This window comes from Otolemur garnettii, unplaced genomic scaffold, assembly GCF_000181295.1.
Source record: "Otolemur garnettii isolate 467f Iridium unplaced genomic scaffold, OtoGar3 scaffold00075, whole genome shotgun sequence".
Classification (NCBI taxonomy): Eukaryota; Metazoa; Chordata; class Mammalia; order Primates; family Galagidae; genus Otolemur; species Otolemur garnettii.
Window position 1 is genome coordinate 8430618 of NW_003852470.1, and position 25521 is coordinate 8456138.

At 50.5% G+C, this 25521-nt stretch overlaps 1 protein-coding gene across 2 annotated transcripts in view; it reads left to right on the top strand.

The window, feature by feature from the left end:
• Positions 1-243: 243 nt before the first annotated feature.
• Positions 244-25521, top strand: part of CHST15 (carbohydrate sulfotransferase 15) — a 79015-nt gene continuing 53737 nt past the window's right edge. Inside the window, exon 1 of one of the 2 annotated variants that reach the window (XM_003794076.3) lies at positions 244-396. The gene's annotated coding sequence lies outside the window, so the exon portion shown is untranslated. Of the gene's footprint in view, positions 397-1111; positions 1165-25521 lie in introns of those variants that run through there. The other variant, XM_023515640.1, reaches the window with a different exon arrangement.

Here is a 25521-nt window from a genome sequence, read left to right on the forward strand (position 1 = left end):
GGGCTGCCTTCAGGGCACCAAGTTCCTCAAGAATGTCTCTAGTTAGGTGTCACTGCCAGACTTCAGAGGTTTAGGTTTACTTCTTATTTAGAATCACCGCATCACACAAACCGTGTTTACTTGGAGTGGGCGGGTACCAAACCCACCGCTGGGCGCACAAGCCTAGATCTTAACGTTCCAGACTCGAGTTGATGTGTGTCAGCGCGACATGGGGCGGGGGGAGGGCTTTCTTCGGATGTTTCATTCGCCATCTGCACGTCACTCCCAAACTTTTCCTCCCAGCGCTCTAGGAGTCAGGTTGTCGCGCCCTGGATGCGGGGCCCGAGGCGCGGGGCTGGGCGCGTTCCCGCGGAGCTGGAGCCGCAGAGGCTCCCGGGTCGGACTCGGGCTTCTCAGGTACAAGTTGGGAGTCAGGCACCGGGTGGGGGCGGCGAGCAGCTGCGGGCGGAGGTCTGGCTCTCGGCTGCGGTGTCCCTCTGCGGGCTCTGGCGGGGCAGCGCCGGCGACGGCCCGGGCTCGGCGCTGGGAGTCCGGGCGGCGGAGGCTGCGAGCAGCCTCATTCCCCGCGGCGCTCCTGGCGCGGCGGCGGCCGCGGCCCAGGCAAACAATGAACTTGCGAGCGTGCAGTGCCGAGGCAGGTTTGGGCCCCACGTTCCTCGACCCTGCCTCTCCGAGGCTTCTGAGACCCCCAGCGGAAGGCAGCCCTTCGCCGTGGGTCCTGGCTGCTCTCCCAGCGCCCTGCGCGCTTGGGGACCGGGCGGAAGGGCTGCCTGCCGGCGGCGCCGGGGCTCGCACGCCCCCTCCCTGGCCCGAGAGAATGCGGCCGGAGCTCGGGGACTGGGGACAGACGGTGGCGTGGTGGCGCTGTGGACAGCCTGGAGATCGGCTGGGGTGGGGGAGGGCGCACGTCGCGGGGCACTCACTGGCCTGTCCGGGAGAACGACCCCAGGAGTCGGAATCCGAGCACCCGAGTGCCGTGCCTCACTGGAAGCCTCAGGCGGAGAACGGCCAGACTGCCACCAGACCCGCGCTTTCACGGGCAGGAGCGCGCGGGGTGGTGGAGGGAGACGGGAATTCCCGCCAGCGGTGCGCTCCGTTTCCCCCTGCCTCTCCTCCCCCGCACCTCCGCACTTCGGGGAAGTTTCCGGGCGCGGCCCGGGGCAGGTAGGTGGGCACGGCCACTCTCGGTCTGGGCTCTGGCTACGAACTGCTTCCAAAAGCCCGACTCTATTTCTGCTGCCCCTCTAGGAGGGAAGGAGGGGCTGTCAGGCGCAGATGCCGGTGGGACCCAGCTCCAGCAGGGCCGGGCCTGGGAAGAGATGGGGGCGCGGTTGAGCCCCAAGTGGTCTGAACTTTTGCTTCCCGCCCCCTCCTCTCCGCTCCCGCCCCCTGTCCCTTCCCGGCGCCCCGCAGTGTCTCGGGAGGCAGCGTGACTCGGGAGTTGCTGGCGCTTCGCGGCGGCTGCAGCGGCGTCCCCGGCCGGCCTGAGCGCGATGGGCCGAGCGAGGCAGGTCTGAGCCACGCGCTGGGGAGCCAGGGCTCAGGGTAGAGAAGCTGTGGGGAGCCGGGTGGCAGCGGCCCTGGTGCGGGGGCGACGCTGGCGATCGAGATGGAGTGGGAGTCTGTTGGTTTGTGTGTGCTTGTGGAGACGACACGGTGGCTGTGGGTGCCTGAGTTGGGGGTTATGGCGCAGTTGGCCCCTGTGCACCAACCCCCACTCTCCGGGATCGCGGTATGGAGGCGCCAGCAGGAGAAGTGAGCCTTGTCTTTGCGGGAATGAATGAAGACGGTGGAAGCGCCTTCGCGACTCCTCCAGGCGAAGCGATTGGCCAGCGTGTGCGCGCGTGTGTGCGTGTTTATGATCCCGAGCTGCCTGGGTCCTGGGCACCGCAGGTTGACCGCCCCGTCGCGATCTGGGTGCCCACGGTGCCCGCCCTCCCTGAGCCCGAGTAGGCGGGCGGCTGTGTGTGTGTGGGGTGTAGACGCGGAAGGCTGGGGCTCAGTTTCAGGCTGCTGGTGTAGGGAGATTCTCGGAGGAGGCGACCAGGCTCAGGGCTGGGGCCATCTCCTCGGCTCCCTCCTCCATTCTCCGGTCTCCCAGCAGGCGTGGAGCTACTGTTACAGCTGGGCTCCTTCACCGTGTTTGTTGAACTGATGGTACTCAGTTTGGGGGCTTAAGTGCTACTCCAGGAAGCCCGGAGAAGGGATGATGTGGCACAGGCCGTTCAGTGATGCTGAGCGGCAGGACGGCTTTGGTTCTGAGCTCCCCAGCAGTGTCCTGGCCTTGTCAGCTGCGGTTCCCGAGTGATGCAGGATACTTGGGTGGGTGGGTGTTTGGGGGGGAGGTTAGGGTAGCCGCCAAGGGCTGGAGCACAAAGGCCGCTGGAGGGCATCTACGGCCCCTGAGGGTCGCAGGAGGAAACTGAGACCTAGAGATTTGCCCAAAGTTTCTCACGGACCTCCTGTCACTCTCCATCCGGCTTTCCTACTGCCCTGTCCCAGAACCACTGCAGAATTAGAGCCCCCCCTTCCAGAGCTTGGCTCTTGTCAGTTTTACAAACTGTCTGTTCAACTTGGGATCTCTCGGATACATGAAGACATACAGATCACTTACGATTTTGTTCAAAATAGCCCAAGAATAAAAATGCCTTCTATTAGGTAGTTTTTACTAAACACCTCCCACCCCCAAACTCCTGAAAAGCTGGTAGGAAGACTTTATTCTCACTACCTCCTGGATGGGCACGCTGAGTGTGGAGGTGAAGTGGCTTGTCGTCTCCCCATCAGCACCTAGGGTGGAGATGCAGGTCTGGGCTTTGCTCCAATGCCCAGCTCCCTCAGGAGAGCTGTCTCAGGGGCCTTCTGCAGAAGTCCAGAGATGTCTCTGTGTCTTTCCCCTCTCTGGTGTTGTGTGACTGCAGCGAGCTGGCTGTGGGTGAGGAATACAGGGTGAACTCAGGCACCATGTTGCATCGTGGGTGGGGGCAGGCAGGTCTCCTAACAGTAGATCACAGGTACTGTGACCGCAATCATTTCTCAGATGATTGATTGGATGATTTGAGCTTGCCATGTCTGAACCACTGTCCTGGCTGGGGACTCGGCACTGTCACTGTGGCTGTTGTGAGGGCTGCTGTTTCCTTCTACACTGCTCTCATCCTGTGTTGCCGCTGCCCCTGGCCAGGAAAGGTGAGACATCAGGAGAGGCCTCTGGTTTTTCCCGTGCCAAGGAGAGAGACAATTAATCCCTGTGTCAGGAAGAAGCAATTTTTGCAGGAAAGGTTGAGAGAGGTTGGGGAGCAGACTTTGCTTATTCAGTGCCTTGAGAAAGGGAGAAGAATCTCCAGCGAAGTTAACTAGCTGGGGCCCAGGAGCCTCAGGCCTTCTGACCTGCACTGGGGAGCTGTAGATTAGTGCTGGCTCATGCTGGTCCAAGCCCTGTAGATTTCCAGGGGCCAGAGCTGGAGAGGGCAACCCTGAGGCTGTTCTGAACAGGTGAGTGAATGCCCACCTGCAGGGAGCAGGCAGCCTCACTCATCTCCTGACAGTTGTGAGGGAAAATCAGAGTTGACAGGTTTCCTGAGTTTTAGAGAGAGAATTCTTAGGCCTGGATATTTAATTGTGGACTCAAATTCTAGAAGTACAATGGAGGGTTTAGAGTGAGTGCCCTTCTAGGAGGTCTGAAGCTTGACATCTGGCCCCTGTTTACATATTGGGAAGGGTGTCTGTATCATCAGAGAGCCATGACACATAATAGAGTGTGGGAGTCACATGCCCTGTGGGCCGAGGGACTAACAATTGATGGGTGCCCATTATGCCTGCAGCCAGGTGCCAGGGCTGGAGTTGAGGTCTGTTGACACCCCTCAGGTGCTGTGTGTCATGGTACATTCAGTAGCTATTTAATGAAGTCCTATCAGGTGGAGAGTCAGACTCTGCATAAAACTTTTCATATAATTCCATTCCCCTAAAGGATTCTCTACTTGAGCCTCTGGGATGGTAGTTGGGGATAGGACATAGAGGGTCACAGTCCTCACGGGAGGAGGACAGACAGACTCGCCTGTATCAGATAAACAAATGGTCTGTAAGCTCCCTAAGTGGTGGGGGACAGTGAGGCAAAGCCAGGCACTGGGAATGGTGGGCTGTGGGGGTGAGGCACCTCCTTTTCCAAGTGTGGACCTTGCGGTTCAGAATAATGGAGTAACTTGCCCAAGGTCACACGGCTGGTAAGTGGAAAGTCAGTGGGTCTCTGATCTCCAGCTCGTGGACCAGCTGGTGAACTTTACCTCCACCACACTGGGCTGGGGCCTTTAGAAAGTCGCAGATGAATTATTCCCTGTAGTTGTCAGCTGGCACTCTTCCTGTCCACATATCCAGGCCCTGTCTGGGCCCTGTTCCCCTCTCTTGGGGGTGTCAGCAGGCCCAGGATCACAAAGATATCATTTGGAGCCCATTTGTATGGCAGAGGAATTGTCTTAAATTCTAAAAGCAGGAACTATTTTTAAAAGTGGTAACTGACTTGGGAGTGTCATTGATTGGAGCAGTCAGTCAGTGGACCTCTCTCTAGCCGCAAGTGATTTAGAAGTGACAGTCACCGGTGAGAATAATGCAACCCGCCTCCCCTCTGGTCTGCAGAGTGGGGTGCTCAGGTATGATATTAAGTTACTTCAAAGGGTAACTTTGTTCCTGCCGTGAATAAAGAGACCGTGCTTGTGCTTAGCTGGCTGAGTACTGGGAGGCTGTGCGTTTCCTCTTGCACAATGTTGTTCTTTATTGGCCTCTGCCATTAGGATCCGATTTCTTTACTGAGATGGCTTCTCCTTTCGAATACGGCACTGAGACAAAGTAATTTGGCAGAGACCTATGTCTCCACAGCGTGAGCTGAGGCACAAAGGGAGCAGTTATCTAGTTAGTGTGTCTAGTTAATTATCTAGTTAGTAGTGTCCAGGAAGAAAATTAAAGGTTTTATGTTGATTTGGGCCAATGTAGAATTTTTAATTTGAAGCATGGGAGCTGGGGAAGGACACAGTCGATTATAACAGCTGCCATGTGTCGTGTCCCTACCAGCTCACAGCTGGCCTTGTGCCAGGCAGGTCACACAGGCAGTTCCTCATGTCCCTTAAGGGTTAGGAGGCTGTTAGCGATGACACACCCCAAGCTCTTCCCATCCGGATGTGCAGGAGGAAGCATCAGGGAATGTCAGTGGTGGCAGGAGTGAAGTGAGGGGGTGAGGGGAGAATCGCAATTGTGGCTCCAGCAGCAGGAGATAGGCGTGAATCAGCAAGTGGTTCAGTGGTGTGTGGGGGGGAGGTGGCAAGTGGGAAACAGATTCTCCTCTTTGCTGCTTTCGAAAGGGATGTGGAGGGTAGCATACCATCCCCAGCAGCTCTCTGCAGCATTTTTTGCGTCCCCCCACACCCCCCAGGTGCAGCCTGAGCCAGGTGCATGGGGGCAGAGAGTCAGCGCTCAGCATGAGTGCAGCGCACAAATCAGTGGGCGAGGCAGAACTTGTGCAAGTCAGAATTACATAACGCTGCTGACAGGCGCCTTCGGGGCCTTGGGAAAGTGCAGCAGGAGCTTTGGGGTTAGAGTTTTGTAGGAGACTTTACCCCCTGGCCTGAGAGCTGGTGTCCTGTGAAAGAGTTAATACCTGCCAGGTGCTTGGAACAGTGCCTGGCATGCAGTAATCGCTCAATAGTGACTGGCTCTTGTGTTATTCTTTAGCTCTAGTGCTCAGACCTGGGAGGCCTCCATATTCCAGCATGTTCTACCTCAAAGGACTTAAGGCCAGGAGCCCTGGAAGCCTTTGATTCCAGCTGGGCTTCTGTAGGCAGCTTGCTTCACCTCTCTGGGCTGTCCTCTCATCTGTGCAAGGAGGACACTGGGTAAACAGCTACCTTCCGAGACCCTTGAACTGACCTTGTGGGTGGCTGTGGGGCAGTTCGGCCATAGTCCTGTTTCATGCAATTAAGCAGAGAGTGGAGGCTGGCAGCTGTGGGTGGAAGTGTGCTGGTGTGGCTTGCTTTCAAATGTCACTTCTCGAGCCCCCCTGTCAGCTTGAAAGAGTCCTAGGGGTGTGTGGGGGGAAGGGGGGCTCCTGGCTGGGGCAGGCTTTCCTTGACACCTATTTTGCATTTCTAGAACTCATCCTGGTCCAGGCTTTTAGGTCTCTGAAGAAAGCAAGCCTGGCAGATCCTCAAAAGCAGAGGGTATCATTATAATGGAAACTTGGAGACTTTCCAGAATTATATTTGTGGTGAAATATTGCAGGAGACAGCCCAGGCACCCAGGTGCCTGGAAAATACCCCAACATGGGCAAATAATTAGATACAGGCCAGGCACAATTACGTTTGGCTTAACATTTTCTCTTGAAATGGAATATGCTCCTGGTGACCATTGTGCTCCCTGTGGTCAAAAAGACGGTGGTGTGGCCGCCGACAGGGAGGATGTGCCAAGAGAGGTGGTGATTCCACTCCTTCCGGGGGCCCTCTATATCCTGCCTCTCTGTGTCCTTATAGGCAGCTGCCCCGAGAGACCGGGCCCTTAGCACCTTTGCCAGGAGGTCATAACACTGAGTTGCAGAGTCTGAGAGGTCGTTGGAAGTGTGAGGTGTGTCATCATCTCACTCCTCCTTGAAAGGGGTCTGAGCAGCCGTCTGCCCATTTATAACCTCTGTTTCTCACTTTGTTTGGGAGAAGGAAAGTTCACCAGGGCCTTCACATTGCCAGTCAGCCAAATATTTGGCACCCATGAGGCAGTCTGTTAGGCTCTTGGAGGTCATTGGGTTCAAGTTCCTGCTGTGCTTCTTTCTATTACTGTGGCCCTGGACAAGCGGCTTAATCTTGTGTCTGTGTTTCCTTATCTGTTATGTGGGGTTAACAATCTCTATCTTGTCTGGTGACTCCAGTATTAGAAACAGTATAATTTAGAACTCAAGGGAGCTCCTCAGATAGAAGCTCTCTTTTCGGGCCAAGTTCTAAACCTATGGCAAGATTAGCCAGGAGGACGACAGGTGGAGAGCAGATGTGCTGTGTGGTCCTGCCTGTAGCTGATGTCCAGTGGGTACGTGAATGGGGAATTGGGCAGTTTGGTAGATTTGGCTGTCATGCCCCCAGTCGCCTTGGGTGGCGGCCAGCAGAGACAGGGCCAGAATACGTATGTCCACACTCCTGGTGTGGTACCGACGCCACCAGGTGTAGATACCAGGAGAGTTACACAGGTGGAGCTCCCTCCACATGGAGGGAAACCCCGGAACAGACAAGCAGAGCCGCCCCCTGTTGGGGAATTTGAAGTGCTGAGCCTGTGGGGGTGGTGGTGGCAAAAGGCATCTGTTAGGTGTGCAGTTGGGAAGGGCGGGTCACCTAGGTGGCATTTTCTGCTATAGGAAATAATCTGGCTTTAATTCAAGAAGAATGCTTCCTTCTCACTTCTCGGCAGAGCATGGGAGTGATTAGCCAAATTGACATAATGACTTGTATGGACTTCAAGGTTCCTCTCTACCTTGAACATAATTCAAAAGGAACTGAGGTAGCAGCTGACTCCTAGCCTGGCCCCAGAGAGCTCCGAGGCCCCTCCTCTGGTCGCCCCACATGTCCTGTGCTTCTCCCAGACTGGGCTTTGTCTTCAGAGTGAGGCGCCTGGCCAGCTGGGACTGGACTGGGCTATGCTTGGGTCCCTAGCCACTGGAATGGGGAAGCCTCCGGCATCTGCCTGGCCTGCTTGTCCACTGTCGCTGCCTTCAGGAAGCTTTTGCCCACATGTGTCTCCCTACCCCACACCCAAGTGTTGAGTGTGTCACTGAACCTGCTGTATGACCTCACACTGTGCTCTGGTTTCCTGGGCCTCTCTGCAGGAGGGCCCGGGGACTCCCCACACATAGTTGTGAGTGATGCCGTTTGTTGACTTAATGCATCAATTAAAGATTATTCTTCTACAGGCTAGTTTGTCCTAGAGATTTTATGTGGGCTTCTGAGTGAGCACCCAGAAGACAGAAAAGGAACCCTAAATTTAGTGCTGTGCCACAGGAGAGTTAACAGTTGGTAGTAAATTTTAAAAGGAGTCAAGATTTCTTGGATTTTCCAGTATCAGGTTTTGGGGCTATTGAAGGGTGGTGCCAGGAAAGAAGACTATTTCTTCTTGTGTCTCAAGAGTCATGGGGGACAACGTGATAGGAACTTGGTTGGTGCTACAGGAGTACGAGGGGGAAGCCAGCGGCTGTCAGCGTCTCTACAGCTTAGCTGAGTTTTAGGTTCCATGCTCCTTTGTTTGGAATGTAAATATTTGCATTAAAAACATAAAGGACGTCCTGGCATGTATTTTTGGAACTATAATTTCCACACTCCAAATCAGACTGTTGGTCTATAGAATATTAATTTTCTCTGATCTGTGAACCTGTTGCATGATGAGTCTTCCAAATGTGCACACCAAACCGTGTTTGCTTTGTGTGTGTGAGGGGTCTCCGGGATTACAGGAAAGCAGTGTTGCCCTGGGAAATCTGGGGCAAGGGGTTGTGTTTGTCTACACACACTTGCAGGGGGTGAAGTGGAGGAGTTGCTGAGGTCCCTGTGGGGTCATTTGGGTCTGGTTTCTCTGCCCTCAGTTTCCTGAACATCCAGGTGGTGGGGGTTTGGCTGCAGCTGGCTGCACTCTGCACCTGTAACCAGATACTGACTGTGAAGTTGCTTTAGGAAGATGTCAAGAACACGGTTCGTGTGCCCTTTCTGTGGTCTGGTGGAAGGAGCAGGAAATTCTTGTTTCTGGTTTAAACTTGAACTTGGAGGGCCTCCGTGTAATGTTATCTTCCAATAGATTCTTGGTGGCAGTGTAGCTTTTTAATTTTTCTGTGAAGAACAACCCAGGCTTGTCAAACCTATTTACTATTGCTCTGAGTAGAGAGAGGCTGGGGGTGGCAGGAGCTGGCTGGGCCCCCTGCCCCTGGCACTGGGAATATTGTTCTCAAGACTCCCTGGGGCAGCCCCTGATGAAAACTGCTGGTCAGAGACTCAAATGGAGAAGGCTGTGGATGTGGGGATGAGCTGATCTGCTGGGGAAGGTCACAGCCAGGCTGGTCCCCCATCCCCTGCAACCTCCCTCTCGTCACAGGATGAAGGGCAAATGTGAAGATAGCTAGCCAGGTCCTGGCCAGGGACAATCAGGGCCCCATCCCCCAGCTCTGGCTCCTGTGAAGCTGGTATGAAGGTCCTTGCTTCCCAGTCAGCCTGTGACCCTTTTGTGGGGAGACATATCCCCAGCATTCCACTGAGCCCTGATACCTTAGGACCAGAAGCACTCTTTGGGAAAGCAGGATCCTTTACATTTTTCCTTCCCCATCTCATCTTGCAAAGGGCATGGCATCCCATCTTTCTGCCACCGTGGTGAAGGAACCTTTCCTTCACTGGGGTCTTTATCTGAAAGATACGTTGTGTGGGTTTAGCAATTGTGAGCCTCGGGGAGACCCATCTTCTTGTGCATTCTGGGTGTCGTTGAACTCTGGAGCCCCACCATTACCTTTCTGTGGTCCTCTGTTTAGCCTGACCTGTGGTGGTGTGACCCTCCCTCATTGTCCATCGCAATGTTTAATAAAGATAATATGGATAGTGTGCCCCAGAGAGGCTCTGTCCCACGCCACTTCAGGCCACCCATCCAAGTGCAAGAGATTGAAAACCAGAGGAAATAGCTGCTTTTAGGACATGCTGAACTTGCTTAACAAAGTTATCAGCAAGAATAAATGAGGGGGAAAGGGCGCTCTGACTAATAAGAATGGTATCAGGCTGACATTTTGTGTCCTCCTAACTTTGAAAAGCTATTTATATCTGCTCTCTGGCAGTTTCTGGGAGAAATTAGAGAAGGAAAGATGCACAGAGGAGAAGAGTGGGCGCGCAGTGAACGTGAGCTCCTCCTTAGAAGTATCTCCAGGCCAAAAACCCATCATTTGCTTGCTGGTTGACAGTTGAAAATCCATGGATCCTTTGCACTGTACACAGTTTGGCTCAGAGAAGAAAAATGATGTATGAAAAAGCAGATGAAGCTTCAGTTGCCATTTGAGTGCTAGAAAATAAATTCACTTTTGGCAGTTAAAACGGAAACAAATCAATAGAAAGTGGCCTGCCCACTTTTGAGTCAGCAGGTTTTTTGGTTTATGGAAGGGTGAAAAGATTTGCCTACTGAAAATCACCTCTGGATCACCCAGGAAGCTGCAGAACTGTTTAGAGGAATAGGGTATATATGTGCACATCTTACAAAGTCTCATCAGATTTATAGACAAAAATCATAAAAATAGACTTTTTAAACCTTTTTTTTTTCTTTTTTTGCAGTTTTTGGCCAGGGTGGGTTTGAACCCACCACCTCCAGTATATGGGGCCAGTGCCCTACTCCTTGAGCCACAGGTGCCATCCCCTATTCAACCTATTTTTAAAACAGCTTTATTGAGATATAATTCACATACCATACAGTTTATCAATTTTAATGAAGTGTGTGATTTACTGTTTTTTTTTTTTTAGCATATGAGGGCTGACAATAAAGTTCGTGAAGTTACAATAATGTGTTTACAATGGCAGCACTGTACTAACAACTCAGTAAGGTTTTATAACCTTGGTATATCAGTGTCTCACAGCCCTGTTTGTGTTGAGGTGTGGCTGTGTCTTGCTGAGTGGCACTCATTATTGTTATTGCATGTTTTTGTGTGCTGTTGAGACAATGTCAGAGTTTGAATTAGAGCAATGAACAAACATTAAATTTCTTATTAAATTTCGCAAGAGTGGAGGTGAAATCAGGAATATCAATGCACAAGTTTATGGGGATATTGCTGTGAAGAAAATGGCAGTGTACAAATGGATTAAGTGGTTTTCTGAGGGGAGAGAAAGCTTCACTGATGAAGAGAGGTCAGGGTGGCCAGTAATGAGAACTGATAAAAACATTGCAAAAACTCATTGAATTGCATGTCAAAATCATCAGCTGACTGTGAGAAGCAGAGAAAACCAAGTAAATATCGTCAAAGAAACAGAAAAATCTTAACTGAAAATCTTGGCATGAGAAAACTGTGGCTCTTGGATCACAGCAGTGCACCAGCTCACACAGCACTGTCTATAGGGAATTTTTAGCCAGTAAACAAATAACTGCATTAGAACACTCTCCATACTCACCTGATCTGGCCCCACTGACTTTTTTCTTTACCAAAGATAAGGGAAGTGTTGAAAGGAAGACATTTTGATGACATTCAGGACATCCAGGGTAATATGATGATAGCTCTGATGGCTGTTCTAGAAAAAGAGTTGCAAAATTGCTTTGCAGGGTACACTAGGCAGTGGGGTCAGGGCACAGCTTCCCAAGGTGAGGACTTCAGAGGTGACCACAGTGATATTCCGCAATGAGGTATGTAGCGTTTTTTCTAGGGTGAGTTCTCGAACTTAATTGTCAGTCCTCATATGTGTAGCCATCACCACAACCACTTTTAGAACATTTCATTATCTCAGAAACCATGTCCCCATGTCTACCATCCCCGTCGTCTCATTCTCCCAGCTCCACCGCACAAATCTACCTTTGTCGCGTCCATTCCAAGTCTTCTATTCTGGATTTTTGTTTGAACAGAATCATATGAAATGTGGCCCTTTGTGACTGGCTTCTTTCACTTTGTGTAATGTTTTTATGGCTCACCCACCTTGTGCCCTGTGTCAGAACTTAATTCCTTTTTATAGCTGAACACTATTCCAGTAAATGGCGAGACCTTGGTTACATTTCTCCATTGGGCCACTGACAGACATTAGGGTGTTCTACAAACATTTGAGCACAAGTATCTTGGTGTGGATATGTTTCCATTTCTAGTGTTATATTTTATGAGATGTTTTCAACTTTTCTTAATAATAAGAGTCATTTATTTTTTACACCCCCTTTCCCTGGCCCCAGAGAAGCCGTGGTTCTCAGATGGGGCCTGACCTCTTGGTGATCCTGGCTGAGGAACTGAAATGCCTGAATTTTAGAGCTGAAAAAGGCCTTCAGGTGGACCTAGTTCAGCTTCATTTTATAGATGGGGAAACTGAGGCCCAGAGAGGCCACACATAGGACTGAATCCAGGTTTTTGGAGTCATAATCTAATTACTATGAATGTTCTCCCTAAATTCTTAGTGAAAGCCACTGGCCTGGGGCAGTAAATTAAGGCCAGTTAGGAGGACAGATGGCGGCCGGCCTTCCTGGCGCACCGTTCTAACCCTCTCTGATTTGACAGAGGCCCAGAACATCTCCCCCTCCACCAGCTGCTGAACAAGAGCTGCAGTTTGTGGCTCCAGCATCTCTCTAGCTCTTTTTCCCCTGCAGCAGCGAGAGGCTGACCACTTATCTGGGGAGTAATTAAATTAGGAACCAATTCAGAAATGAAATTTTATCTGATCTGGTCCAGCTCATAAACAAGGGGCTGTGATTGTGACTCCAGGATACATTAAGAAGCTGTCTTTTAAAGACTTATGCTGGGCTAAAGCCTTGAAAGAAAGTTGTGGAGGCCAGGCTGGGAGAGCTTCTGGGCCTGGTGGCCTGGCCGGGCTGGGGCTGCGGTCTCAGGGGGTTGGCTTTGTCCTCAGACTGTCCCTTCAAGCACTTTGTTTTCAGGTCCCATCTGAGGTCTGATGAGATAGACAGAAGTACTTTGTGGCTGGAATGTTTTCCATGCTTAGGAGAGTTCTTGGGTTAAAATCCTCTTGGATCTGTATCACGTTGTTCCTGTCGACATCCTAGCACACCTTTATGGCTGTAACTCTGCAGGAAGCTCAGTGGCTGTCAGTCGGGGCTGTCATGGAGCTTTGTGAAAGAAATACACGTGTCCCCATCCTACACCAGTTCTATCACACTAAATCTTTGGGAGCGGATGCTGCATATCTGTGTGTGTACATAATGAATGCATAGGTGTGTACATGCATATGTCTGTGTGTGTATGCATGTGTGTATGTGTGTGAATGCATGTGTGCACATGTGGACCCACTTTCCTTACTCCCTTTAGCTACGAGCACTGGTGGGACTAAGCAGTGATTATAATCACTCTCCTGAGGAGACTTTCCAGCTCTTCCACAGGGAAACGAGGGACCGATGATCAGTGCAGTGATCTCGGGAGTGAGCCTGCCTTGTCCTCAGTCTGTGTTGCCTTGGGTTTCCTGCCCAGATCCCCTGGATGTAACTGGCAAACATTTTCATCGCTCTGCAGCAACTGTGGGATTTTGGATGTTTTCCTTCTCTCTGGGAATGATCCCACCCTCGTCCCCACAGTGGCCCAGGCCATGGGGTCTCCTCTGACAGCTGGTCAGTCCGTGAAGAATTGCCTCCTTTCTGTCTCTGCCACTGAAGGGTACCTGTCCCTTCAGCATGGGATGTACGTCTTATGAAAGGTCATGTCCCGAGGGCCCAGCCCAGGGGAAAGAGTGATTGGGTGCATGGTTGGACGGACGGATGGACAGATGGATGAAAGGAAGACAGCAAGTGTGGGCAAGGGTACGCTGGATAACTGAATACTGTGACCCATGGTGCAGGCAATGAGGGTCTTGCCAAGTATCTGTTTGGTTTCCTGACCTTGCTCAGCTGGGGAACCTGAGGCCCTCAGTTTCATCAATGAAGCGGATCCTTCAGCTTCATTAATGAACACGGTGAGCCTGACCCTTCCCTTTCTCCAACTCTTTTGACCCCAGCTTTGCACGTCCTCTCAAGAGTCACACTCCAGGGAAAAGCACTCTTTGTGGTGGTCTTGTGTGTGCCCCATGTGGTCCGTGGGAACCCAGCAGTGAACTACATGAGGAGAGACAGGCAATGGACAAGTTCACAGACGACAGATAGTCTAAGGGGCCTTGTGATGGAGTGACTGGCTGGGTGATCCTGGCCAAGGGAGGGACATCTCAGCTGATGTGTGAATGATGAGAAGCTGCTGGTGCCTGAGGTTTGGAAAGAGGGAACACCCATTGCCAAGACCCCAGGACGGAACCAGGTGACAGGATGGGGTTCTGTTATGCTCGGGAGAAGGACTCTTAGTTTGTAGCACACTTGGTTTATTCTCTTCCGTTCTACATCTTCCAGATTGTCCCTTGAAGCTTTGCCTTCTCATGGTTCCACATCTGGGTAGAGGACACCTGTCTGAGGCTGCTGGCCTGCAACTGCTGCCGAGTTTCAGAACACAGGGCTAGCAAGAAACAAAGAAAAAACCTAGCATCCTTTCCCTCTCACTTAGGGTTTGGCTTGGGAGCAGAAGTTATTTTTATGTAAGCACATGCTTTAGGGGGGAAGTTTTGGGGTGGGCAGCTGAAACCACACTCATAAAAACAAGACCAAAATAGAGCTGTGAAATCCCAAAGGTGAGCACGGGCTGTTAAGTTGAATTTGGTGACAGTTTCAAGTAGCCCAGTTCTCAGAGAGGGGGTGCTTTGGAGAGCGACTAGGCATAGAAAACTTGTTACTGGATTGGCCCCTCTTTGAGCATTGCTGTTCTATGTCCAGATGTTTTTCCTGCCATCAGTAAAAACCTCAGCTCTTTGAGACCCTGTAGTCGGTTGTCCCTCAATTGCATTTCTCTCTCTACCTCCTAAATAGTGAACCCCAGTTGCATCCCTACCCTAGGTCCTGCCATCACGTGGGCAGGTAGCTGTGGTCTCCATGGGACAGCACTCTGACTCTCAGGTCCTCCATTAGGCCACTGTGGACTTTGTCCCACCCTGGGCTGCTCCATCCAATGCATGCCCAGTCCATGTTAGCGGCATGCTGATGTAGGTTTTCCATTATGGAAACCCAACACACCAACTGGTTAACTTGACAGACAGTAGGGCCTCCATTGTTTCTGTCAATTATTTTCATAAACTTTAGGTCTCTCTCAGGTCCTCCCTAGACCCCATAAGGGTGTCACATTACAGAGTTTTCCCAGCAAATATTTATGAGTAGTTGCAGCCATAATATATACACATCTCTTATTTTATGTCATTTATGATTAATTTTTATATTATTGACAAAAATGCACATTTCCTTGCTTTTAGTAAATGAAGAGATATGAGAAATAACTTTTTTCCTAAATAGTTTGATTTGGAATCATTCCTGATGTTCATTCAGCATCTCTTTCTGAGACGTGTGAAGCCCCACTGCTGGAAAGCTGTGACTGTTTCTATATGCTGAACACTTGCTCAGAGTCCCCTTAATCTTGGCACTCCTAGATGCTGCCTCATATTTTATTTATTGTGAAATAATTTTAGACTCACAAGAAGTTGCAAAAATAGTATAGAGTTCCTGTGCCCCCTTCACCCAGCTTCCCACAACAATAACATCTTACATAACCCTCAGACATGGTCAGAGCCAGGAAATTGACACTGGTACAATGTTATTAACTAAGCTGCAGAATGTATTCTGCTGCCTTCTAGTTTTATTAGACCTAGGGACCACAGCACCTTGGAAGCACTGTAGACTTTCATAAACCTTAGCGTTGACAATCAACTTTTAGGTGATTTTGGAATCCCTTCCAGCTGGCAATCAATTAAAATTAGTTTCCATCAGGTTGACAAATACTAGAAGATGCATTTCATATGTTCAGCGGTCCCTGTGGTGCTTTGTGGGTGCCTCATCCCATTCTGGGCACACAGATAACCTTCTTCCCCAGATCTTGGAGATCCTCAGAGATAAGGAATGTGGAAAGCTATTTGGTATAATAGAAATAGGGAAGGCCTGGGGAACTTGCCTCTGACAGTAGTAACCCACATTTATTGAGTACTTATATGTACAAGGCTCTATATACTTTGTTTCATTTGATATTCTCAGCAGTCCTTGAGGTAGATACAATTAACATTGTATCTACATTTTACAGATATAGACACCGAGTTCAGAGGAGTTCATGCTGCCCAAGTTCCACAAGCTTGTTGGTAGAGTCAGGACTTGAACCCAGGTTCTGTCCTTGACTCTGGCCTACACATTTCTGGCCTCAGATCTCCAAGACTTCTCTGTGTCTTGGGGTTGCTCACCTGACTTGTCTAATCCTCTGTTTTCTTACTGGCAATGAGAAAGGCTTGTCTGAGAAGATCTTCCATGGCCCTTCCATTTCTGAGTGCAGTTGGTTCCATTGGTGAAAATAGTTGTACTTAGATAGCTAGAAACACTCAAAGATTCAAGCAAAATTTCTCTCTTGTCCCTTGTAGATGCACTGAAGGCTGGGAAAATTTCTCCAGCCTAATTTGGTGTGATGGGGAGCTTCAATTCCAGTTGAATTATGCTCTGGTGTATTTTAATTAAACCATCTACCAACTGATTTCTTAAAGAGGAAAAATCCCCATGCAGCGAGCCGCACCCACGTCCCTCTCCGTTCAGCTCTGGAGTAGAGCGATGCTTGCTCTCGGCCTCGTGGGCAGCATCCATTGTGAGATGCCACTGGAACGAGATGCGGGGGCATCCTCGGCACATACTTAATTGATTTTGCCTTCTCTGCAAAGGAGGTTAAAATGAAGCTTGTTTGTAAATGATATTTAAACAGCGCAGGCTTGGGCCCAACTTGTAGAAAGTAACAAAGCAGTGCACTGGTTGCAGGGCTTAATTTTCTCTTCAGGTGGCAGACTGAGCACATCGCTCAACTAGGTAAAGATTTTCCCATTTACAGGCGCTGAAAGAGTGTAAGCCTCTGCTCGTAAATCTCACAGAGGAGGCCTCCGCTTGAGTGCGTCTGGGGTGGCCGCGACTCTGGGGATGAATATGTAATCGCATTAGTGTGATAAATTAGAGGGCCTCGTATTTTTGAAATCATCAGGCAGGAGCTGCATTAGAGAAGATTCTGTTATAGATCAGAGTTGTGATAAACAGGCTCACGCAAAAGGCTTTTGCTAGTCTCACTCCTGGCATGGAATGGAACATTCTGATTCTCATTCTGAAATGCTCCCCCAAAGGTCTTTGCTCAAACCGAGGGTGAGTTTAAACCTGAGCAGAATGTCATTCTCCAAGTATTTGTTTGTTTTAGTTGTAACATATGCCAGTAATAAGAACAGCTCTCTGGATGGGTTCTCTCTTTCCTTTTAATTCTGATAATGTAACTTTTTAGTTATTTCTGGGACTGTCTCTATAATTTGCAGGGCTCAGTGCAACATGACAATTCTTATTTAAAAAGTATTAAGCATTTCAAAATGGGGACGACAGAGAGCTAAATCAAGCATAGGGGGCTCTGAAGGAAGGGCCTCCTTGTGATGGCCACAGGTCCGTGCCATGGAGCAGGCTATGGGACCCTCTAAGATGCTGATCCTGGACTGTGATTTATGGTGACTCATGTGAATGGTAGATTGCAAATGCCCTCAAGGAAGGGGCTGCAGTCAGTCTCCTTGGTGTGCTTCCCAGGAGCCTGGCGCGGGGCCTGACCCCAGTGCAAGCTTAGGGAATGCTTGCTGAGCTGAACCGACTGGTGCGGTGACTGGCCTGGCCTGCTGGTGGGGTTTCATGCGGCTCTCAGGTTCCACACACCAGGAATCTGGACCGGTCTGCCTCTGCAGTCTTTAGAATGGGCAGGGACAAGGAACAAAATGCTCTAAAGAAACTCACTGTCTCGATTGCTCAGCATTGAGAAGAGAAACCCTAAATAGGAAACCCTTCTGGCCTGTGTGGATATACACCCCAAGTCCTGGTGATTCTCACTGCCAAATGTAAAAGGCTGACAAACCATGATTGTCTGGTGCCTCTGAACAGTTAGCGTGTGTTTCTGTGGCACCATGTCTCTGTCCTCATCCCCTCTGCCTGGGCTCTCCCCCTACCAGCTGAGTGAGAGCTCCCTAGAGAGCCTGGGGTACCAGGAGCAACCCTGGGTCCTTCTAGTCATTCTGGATCATGGAATATGCCCGCTTGCAAAGTCAGAGAAGGGGCAGTGGGGCACAGCACATCTTGGTGAGGAAACAAAATCCAGAGCAGGGAGCATCCCTCCCCTGGAGCAAGTGGCTGCAGGCTTGGAGGGGACAGCACTGCTTTCTGTTGAGTCTTTATTCTCTCCTGGCATGGTGAGCCCAGACTTGGGTGTGCGGGTTCCCTTGTCCTCTGAGAAGCCAGCACAGAAGGGGAGAGGAGCTTCCAGGGCTGGCTGCCAGAGAGAGGAAGGTCCTGGCGAAGGAGAGCCTGGACTTTTCAGGTTTTAAATTGGAACTGGGGCTCTTGAATGAGGATGAAAGTTACTTTTTTTATGGGAGGGAGTGTAGGGAATTGATACTGTGCTCAGAATACATAAGGAAAGTGGCCAGAGTCAGATCTCTCCGGAGCAGCGTCTCGGGGGAGTGACTGTGGACTGCCACTAGACGTTCCTCCTTTGTCCTCGGTTTGCACAGAGGTCACTGACGATGTGAGCTCACAGGGAGCCAGGACGCTGTGCTCTCCTTTCATTGTCACAGGCTGATGGGTCTGAATGGGGCTGCACCACTTGAAGAAGGAAAGAAACAGTCTTTTGTTGTCCTGGCTTGGGGGAGAGGGCAGGGAGGAACTGGCAGCCCTGGGGGCTGCAGGTGCTCCTATGGAGCTGCGGATGTGCGAAGGGGGCCGTGCCCTACCTGGGTTGTCTGGGACTGGATCCTTCCCGCCGTGGGGATGCTCAGCAGGGATTTTTTTCAATAAATTACAAATACAGCATCTTCACATCCAAGAGAAAGCTGGCTTTACTTGCCCTGTTAAGATAGCCACAATCATTGTTTTTAATTTGAAAAGGAAAATAATAGTATCCTCCCATACATACATTCAATATTTGTACGACCCGGTGTGGGAATCTGGGATGACTTGTATAGTAACTCTGGTTTAAAACTATTGGAAGAAAAATTCTTGATACACATGCATTTGTGTACTGAGAGAGAGACAGAGACAGAGAGAGAGAGAGAGAGAGAAGGAAAGAGATATGGAGGGATGAATGTGCCAAGGCAGTCTCTCTTCTCTGCAAAACATCATTAGCTCCGCAGGGTTGGAGAGCTAGCCTGTCATGCCCACTCATGACACCCAAGCCTAGCATAGCCACACTCAGAGGAATCTGTTAGTGAATGATGAATTAGGTACGAGGTTCCTTTCAGGGCCTGTGAGTTGGTGTTCTTGGTTGGTGGCTTCAAATGGAGGGCACTATGAAGATGTAAGGACTGGGTGCTGTCCTACTGAAGATGTGGTCAGTGCTTCACACAGCTGTGTCAGTCTCCCTTCCCACCTTGAGAGGTATGATGCCTACTCAATAGAGGGGTCAGACAGAGCTTTGGAGAGATTGGGTAACCTGTCTGGGGTCATCCAGCTAGCAATGGCTGGGCCAATACTTGATTTGAAGACTTTCTAGGCTACAGGAAACATGGGGGACTGGGAAGAATGGGGAGAAATGCCATTTCTGGACAACCAGGTGTTTGGATGCTTTGGTGTCCCCACTCAGTGAGCCTGAACCTGCAGAGGGACACACACAAGCAAAGAAGGCCTGTCTGCTGGGTGTCACTGGGGAATGAGACACACCTTGACCCTGCCTTAAGGGAAGTTAGGGTTGGGGGGTGGGCCAGGTGGAGACACTTAGTCAAGGGATCATGTAGCTTCAGTTGTGACGAGTTCCACAAAGAGAGACATGGGGTGGTGCAGGATGATCTGCAAGGGAGCTTGTGGATGCAGTGATTCCAGCTTGGCAGAGGGTCCTGGGTGTGTTCGGAGCTTCAGCTCACAGTGGAGGAAGCTTGGAGGTGGGGCACCCAGGAGGCTGTGAACCAGGGTGAGGGGTTGTGAGGGAGAGAGCGTCTATAGATGTGCAAGCGATGGTTTACATCTCGTTGAACAGCAGGGTGGAGGTTATACAACTCTTGGGTGAGGTGCTTGGATCCTTGATTCCCTCTCTTTAAGGTTTGCCTTTGTTCTAGAATCCTTGTTCCTGAAGACTGGATCAATTTCCACAGCCAGCTGACTGTCCCCACCCTCACTGCCACTTGAACCCAGGTCCCTATAGTTAGGGGGTACATGCTGTTTAGCACCTCCTGCCCAAGACCACCAGAGTTCCACAGAATTACTTGATTGTAAGTAAATTTGAGAGATTTGAGAAATTCTCTGCCAGCTACTTACAGAGTGGAAATTTGTGATGACAATAGTGTTAGGATTCGGAGGCTTTCCCACCTGGGGCACTTGGGCCAGAGAGTGAGTAGCTATCTCTGCACATACAGCAGGAATGCTAGGCTTTCTCTGACTGCACACACTTCTGCCCCGAGAAAGGTCTAAACAGACCACATGGGAAACATCTCCTTTTTAAAGCCCCCCCTCAGGCCCCCCCTACCTGGTGAGCCCAGCCCATAGGTGACGCCAAGATAAGCAGGCATGCGGTGTGGCCAGGGAGGGGCTGCAGCCTCTTGGCTGAGTCCACCTGGGCGTAGCCATGTAAGACCCTGGAAGCTCATCAAACCTGGCAAGTGGAGGTCATTAGCTGTCTGCCTATGAGCAGCACTGCAGAATAAGCCGTAAGTGGTTATGAGCTCTTTTAGCCATTTTAAAATGAAGGAACAGAGGAGGCTTTGGCTTGGCACTGCTGAAAGGAAATGGGTATTGTCTGGTGGGAGAATGTTTGGCTTCATGGTCAAGGCAGAGGCTGGACTGCACTGGCTCCCTCCTGCTTCTGCGTGGTGGCCTGTGTGCCCTCTGCTTCTCCCTTGGTTTCTGGAGGGGCAGAAACTGAACACCACCCATCTTTCTCTTTTTATGAACTTTTAAACATTGGAGCATAACATCCATACCTTAAAGAGCATCCATCATCTGATGGATGGAGCAGCTGATGGATTTTCATGAACAGCCGTCATCTGTGTAGCCAGCACCCAGCTCAGGTATAGGAACCCCCAACCCTCCCAGCCAAGGGAAGCTGTATTCTGTATTTTATATAACTAGAATCCTGCTGTTGTCTGTTCTTTTTTGAATCAGTTTTTTTGTTTGTTTTGTTTTTGTTCAACATTTGTGAGATTCTTCCTTGGTGTTGCTAGTTCATTTTCACAGTGGAATTGGGTCTGTGCATTGTACTGTGGGTAGACATTGTGTGATTTCCAGTTTTGGGCTCTATGGACCCTACAAGTGTGTTCACACCCCTCATGTCTTTGATAACATGTGGATGCATTTCTGCTGGGCACATACCTAGGGGCAGAGTCGCTGACCCTTGGGAATGAGTACACCTGGTTTCAGTAGATAACCAGTTTAACAAGAGATGGTACTGATTTACAATTCCCACCAGCAGTGTACAGATCTCCCAAAAGATGAAATAAGAGCCTGGAGAAAAGGGGGAGACCCCTGTGTCCCCTGTCTAAGTTCCCAAAAGGAAAAGACCCTGGGGGATAACCTTGATCCTTCTTCAGGTTAAATTCCGATCCAGAAGAGAGAATGCCCTTATTAAGCCCCAGAAAGATGATCCCTGCTGGTGGTCTGCACCCCCCAGTCACATTTCCCTGGAAGCCAGTCTGTATCTGAACTTCAGCCTGGGGGGTGGTGGGTCTCTGAGAAGAGCCCAGAACTCAGCCTTTTAGCCACCTTGCTTTGGGGTGTCTACTCACAGTGACTGGCCTCATAGCTGGACTGAGGTTCTCTCTCCTGGGAGGGCCCTGGGGCTGCCACCATTTAGCAGCCTGGTCAAGAGAGTTCTCTTCACAGATCAGTCTTGCCTCAAAACCAGCCAGTTCTGCACAGACGAGCTGGGTCCTCCCACGCCCCACATTCTAGACGGGGAAAGAACTTTTTCTGCTCCCCGAACTGTTGTTCCCTGTGCTGAGGGGTGCAGAGTGGCGTGGAGTGGTGGGAAGGGGCAGCTGGCGTAAGCCGAGCAGCCCTGTGAGTGCTAGTGTGCTGCTTTTCAGCAAGCAGGTCACTGAAGAGGTGACCCTGACTGCAGTGTGTACCCTGCCATGGCTCTGTCATTCCCAGCTCATAACAGTGGCGGTAGCTGGATAAGGGAGACTCGGAAGGAAGAAAATCTGTGGCCATTAGCTTCGGTCATCTGGAGTTACTGCCTGGCTGCTGCCCCTGCGATCAGGAAATCTGGGGCAGGGCCTGGATTAACAACAACCTTAGGTGAGTCTGACATTAGTTAGGGGAAGCAGTGACTTTCCAGTGCCTTTTTTTGGAGGCTGGGTAAGGAAAGGAATGGAGGAAATACCGAACAGACCTCGTGCTCAAGGAGCTCCCAGCAGCCCTGTGCAGGAGAACTGCCTGTGAGCTGGGCATGCTCTGTACCTGTGCGTCTAACGGCAGCAGTCCCGGCCACTGTGGCCAGGGAGCACTTGAAATGGACTAGGGCAACTGAGGAGCTGAAATTTTAAATTTCATCGAATTTTAACTAATTTATTTTAAAAAACCAGGTAATTCAGTTATTGAAAAACTTTTAAGGCAGTTTGGAACAACTTGGGCACATACTTCCTTTTCTACCTGTACGTTTTATGAGAACTAGGTACACATCAGGTGCTTCTGATGAAAACTTGGCATCCAGACTGAGACGTGCTGCAAGTTTAAAACACACACGGGATTCTGAAGACTTAGTAGGAAAAGATGCAAACTGTTTACTGACTACACGTCGAAGTGCCATTATTTTGTATATATCAGGTTCAATACAATATATGAAAATGAACTTCACCTGGAATGTTGAAGGTCTGTGGCTCACACTCTGGTCTCACTGGACGGTGCTGCTCTGAGGATTCCCCCTTTATCGTTGGCATTTGACCCAGAGGGCCAGGGGACTGGAGGGATGAGAGAAGCCTCTGCTCTGCCGTTGTTGCACTCACCTGTGAGCAGGTTGCCTGCTGAGTACACACCTGGCACTGCAGATGGCCTGCAGGCCATGGGGATGGGTCTACTGGGCTCTGGCCAGCCTGTCCAGCTCCTTGGGTACTTTGCCCACAGTGGAACTTCCCTCTAGGTGGTGCCTTTACAAACGAGTTTCTTCTCTCATGTGCCAAGCTAGGAGAAAGACCTGAGGATGCCTCATGTGGGGCTAATAATGTAGGTGAGAACTCTGCCTTAAAATTAAAATTAAATTAAATTAAATTAGATCCTCTCCCCCAGTGGGATAGAGAGCTCCTGCAAATATAAGCTACAGGAATGTGGCCCAGAAAGCCAATGGTGTGTTATTTCTGCCTCCTGCCTTTGCCCTGCTCTTTCTAGGGGAGCAGTGGAGCTCCAGAGAGAGTCCTGTGGAGGCTGTAGTGGGCAGGGACTTGCCAGTGGGCACGCTAGATGTCAGCAGGGTCCCTGGTTTGGCATCCCATTTGAATCCACAGTGCACAGCCCATCTGACAAGAGGTTCATCTTCTTTGCTGGACTCTGGGTGCCTCTCCTAGCAGCCTGAGAGCTCTAGCCAGGCAAGGGGGTTCATTGCTGTACCCCTAAGCTCTATCCTTCGGCCTGACACACAGTAGGGGCTTTGTGATCTTTGTTGAATGGGTTGATTTGAGGCATGCTGTCTTCATCTGAGGTCAAATGTGGCCCTCAGCTGACCTCACTAGTTTGCAGGTGCATTTCTCTTGGGAGAGATTCCCAGAGGGGCCTGTGGCTTGGGAGTGGTCAGCGACCTCAGATCTACTCATCCTTTATTCTGAATCTCTAAGTGCAGAGTTTTCTTTGAAACTTTCTTAGACAACACTGTAACTGTTAGACATTGCGAAGAGAAACTGTATCTGTGTGGAGCTTTTCTGTTTACACATACCGTCATCCTGGATGGGGCTACTTCTCTGAAGTCCTACCCCAAAGGGAGGCACAACGATGGGACCTTAGCTTCAGGGGTGCTCCCATCTCAGGGTGACTTCTTCATCTTTATGAACGACCTGTAATGCCACCTAACTCAAAAATCCTGGGTTCGTCCTGGATGACAGGAAATGATGAGAGAAAAATCTGTGTTCCCTCCTCACAGGATGGACTGACCTGCTGGGAAGGCCAGGCCTCTGGCTGGCCACGGTGCCCAGTGTCCCTTGACAGGAGTTTGTGGAGGGGCACTGGACCTGTTTTGTGGGTCGCCTGTTTAAAGTCAGTGTCTCAAACTTTTACAGCCTGACACCATAAACTCTGATCCCCTCAGGCCCTCCCCAGCCCTGTGCACCACTCTGATTCTTGGTGGTTCTCCTGTGTTGGCCCTCGGTGCTCACTGACCTTGACGGCCTCGAGACTTGCCAGACACCTCAGCCCCCCAAGGCCCAGCCTGGATGGTTCCTGCCTTGTTGCTCCCTCCACAGCACCGGTGGCCATTTCCATCCACGCCACGCCGCCAATGGGGAGGGGGCCCCCAATAGCTGAGACTTCCAGACCTTCTATTTCCTGGCTGTAGTTCCGGTCTGTGTGGCATTAATGAGTACTAGAGCTAACCTACAGGATTCAGTTGAAGACAGTTTTCTCTGTACTGTGGAGCGGTAGAGGAACTCAAATGGGATGTTGGTTTTGGGACTTGGCAGCTTTGCTGGGTGAGTCCTGCGCAGACACCCGCCGCCCCCATGGGCGAGGCCTCTGGGAAGTGATGTGAGCCCACGGATGCCTGTGCAGTGACATGGGACCATCCTCCTCACCTGTGAGAGGGAGAGCCTCACCCTGCCTGGGCCCGTCCATTCCCGTCTGACCAGAGCTCAGCGAGAGAGAGCCGAGCTCGGCCTGTCCTGATACCATCTTCCCGCTCTGGATTAGCTCCTTCTCTGCTTTCTGGGTATTCTTGGGGCCCAACATACCAGAAGGCTGAGCGTTCTAAAGTAAACATGATCCTGTTGTTATGGTTTGAATTTGTGTTTCATATTAAAATCAAACAACTTACAGCTATTAACAAGATAAGGTCTTACTTTAAAAATAGCCATTTCCTCTGTCTTTCTGGGGATAGGCTCTTAACATTTAAGAGCAAGGATAGGAAGGCAGGTGATGAAAGCAGAATTTTGAACAAGAGCATGGCGATGGTTTTCACAGCAGACTTAGAAGACATTAAAATGCATGCGTTTTGATTTTCTTTTTCTGGATTTGAATATGAAGGATGAGTTATTGCAACAGACAGTAGTTCATTGCTGATGCATTTCAGGGAGTCAGCCTTCAAGAAGAGGCTGGAATGAAATTCAGAGCTGTGTGACACAGACCAGACCAGACATATGCTGTGCCCATCAACTAAGCAGAAACCACAGAGCAAGCCAGTGGTCGTTAAGTGAAGTGTGATGGTGATTCCTGTAATTAGGGTGGCTGCCACCTGTTCAGCCCTTACTGGGTACCATCCTCTTTGCTCCACACTTTGCATTGAGTGTCTGTCTCCCCTGTGGCTCTGTTAGGTGACATATCATCTTGTCATGCCCATTTTTCAGATGAGGAACTGAGGTGGGCTTAGCATCCCAGCCATCTAGGTGACCTAGGTCCTGGTAACTACCACTGTGCTCCTGAGGGGTCGGTACATAAACCCCTGCAGTGTGGGGGCTGGGCTCCACCATCCTCTTGGCTTTTGTATCTGACCCCCAGAGAAGGCGTGAACTTGAGGCTGCTATTCTGGAATTAGCCATATGCTCATTTTTTGCTTCAGTTATTTCACTAATTGAGGCAAAGGTTCTGGGAGCTTTGACATTAAGTATCTGGATAATTGCCTCAATGTAT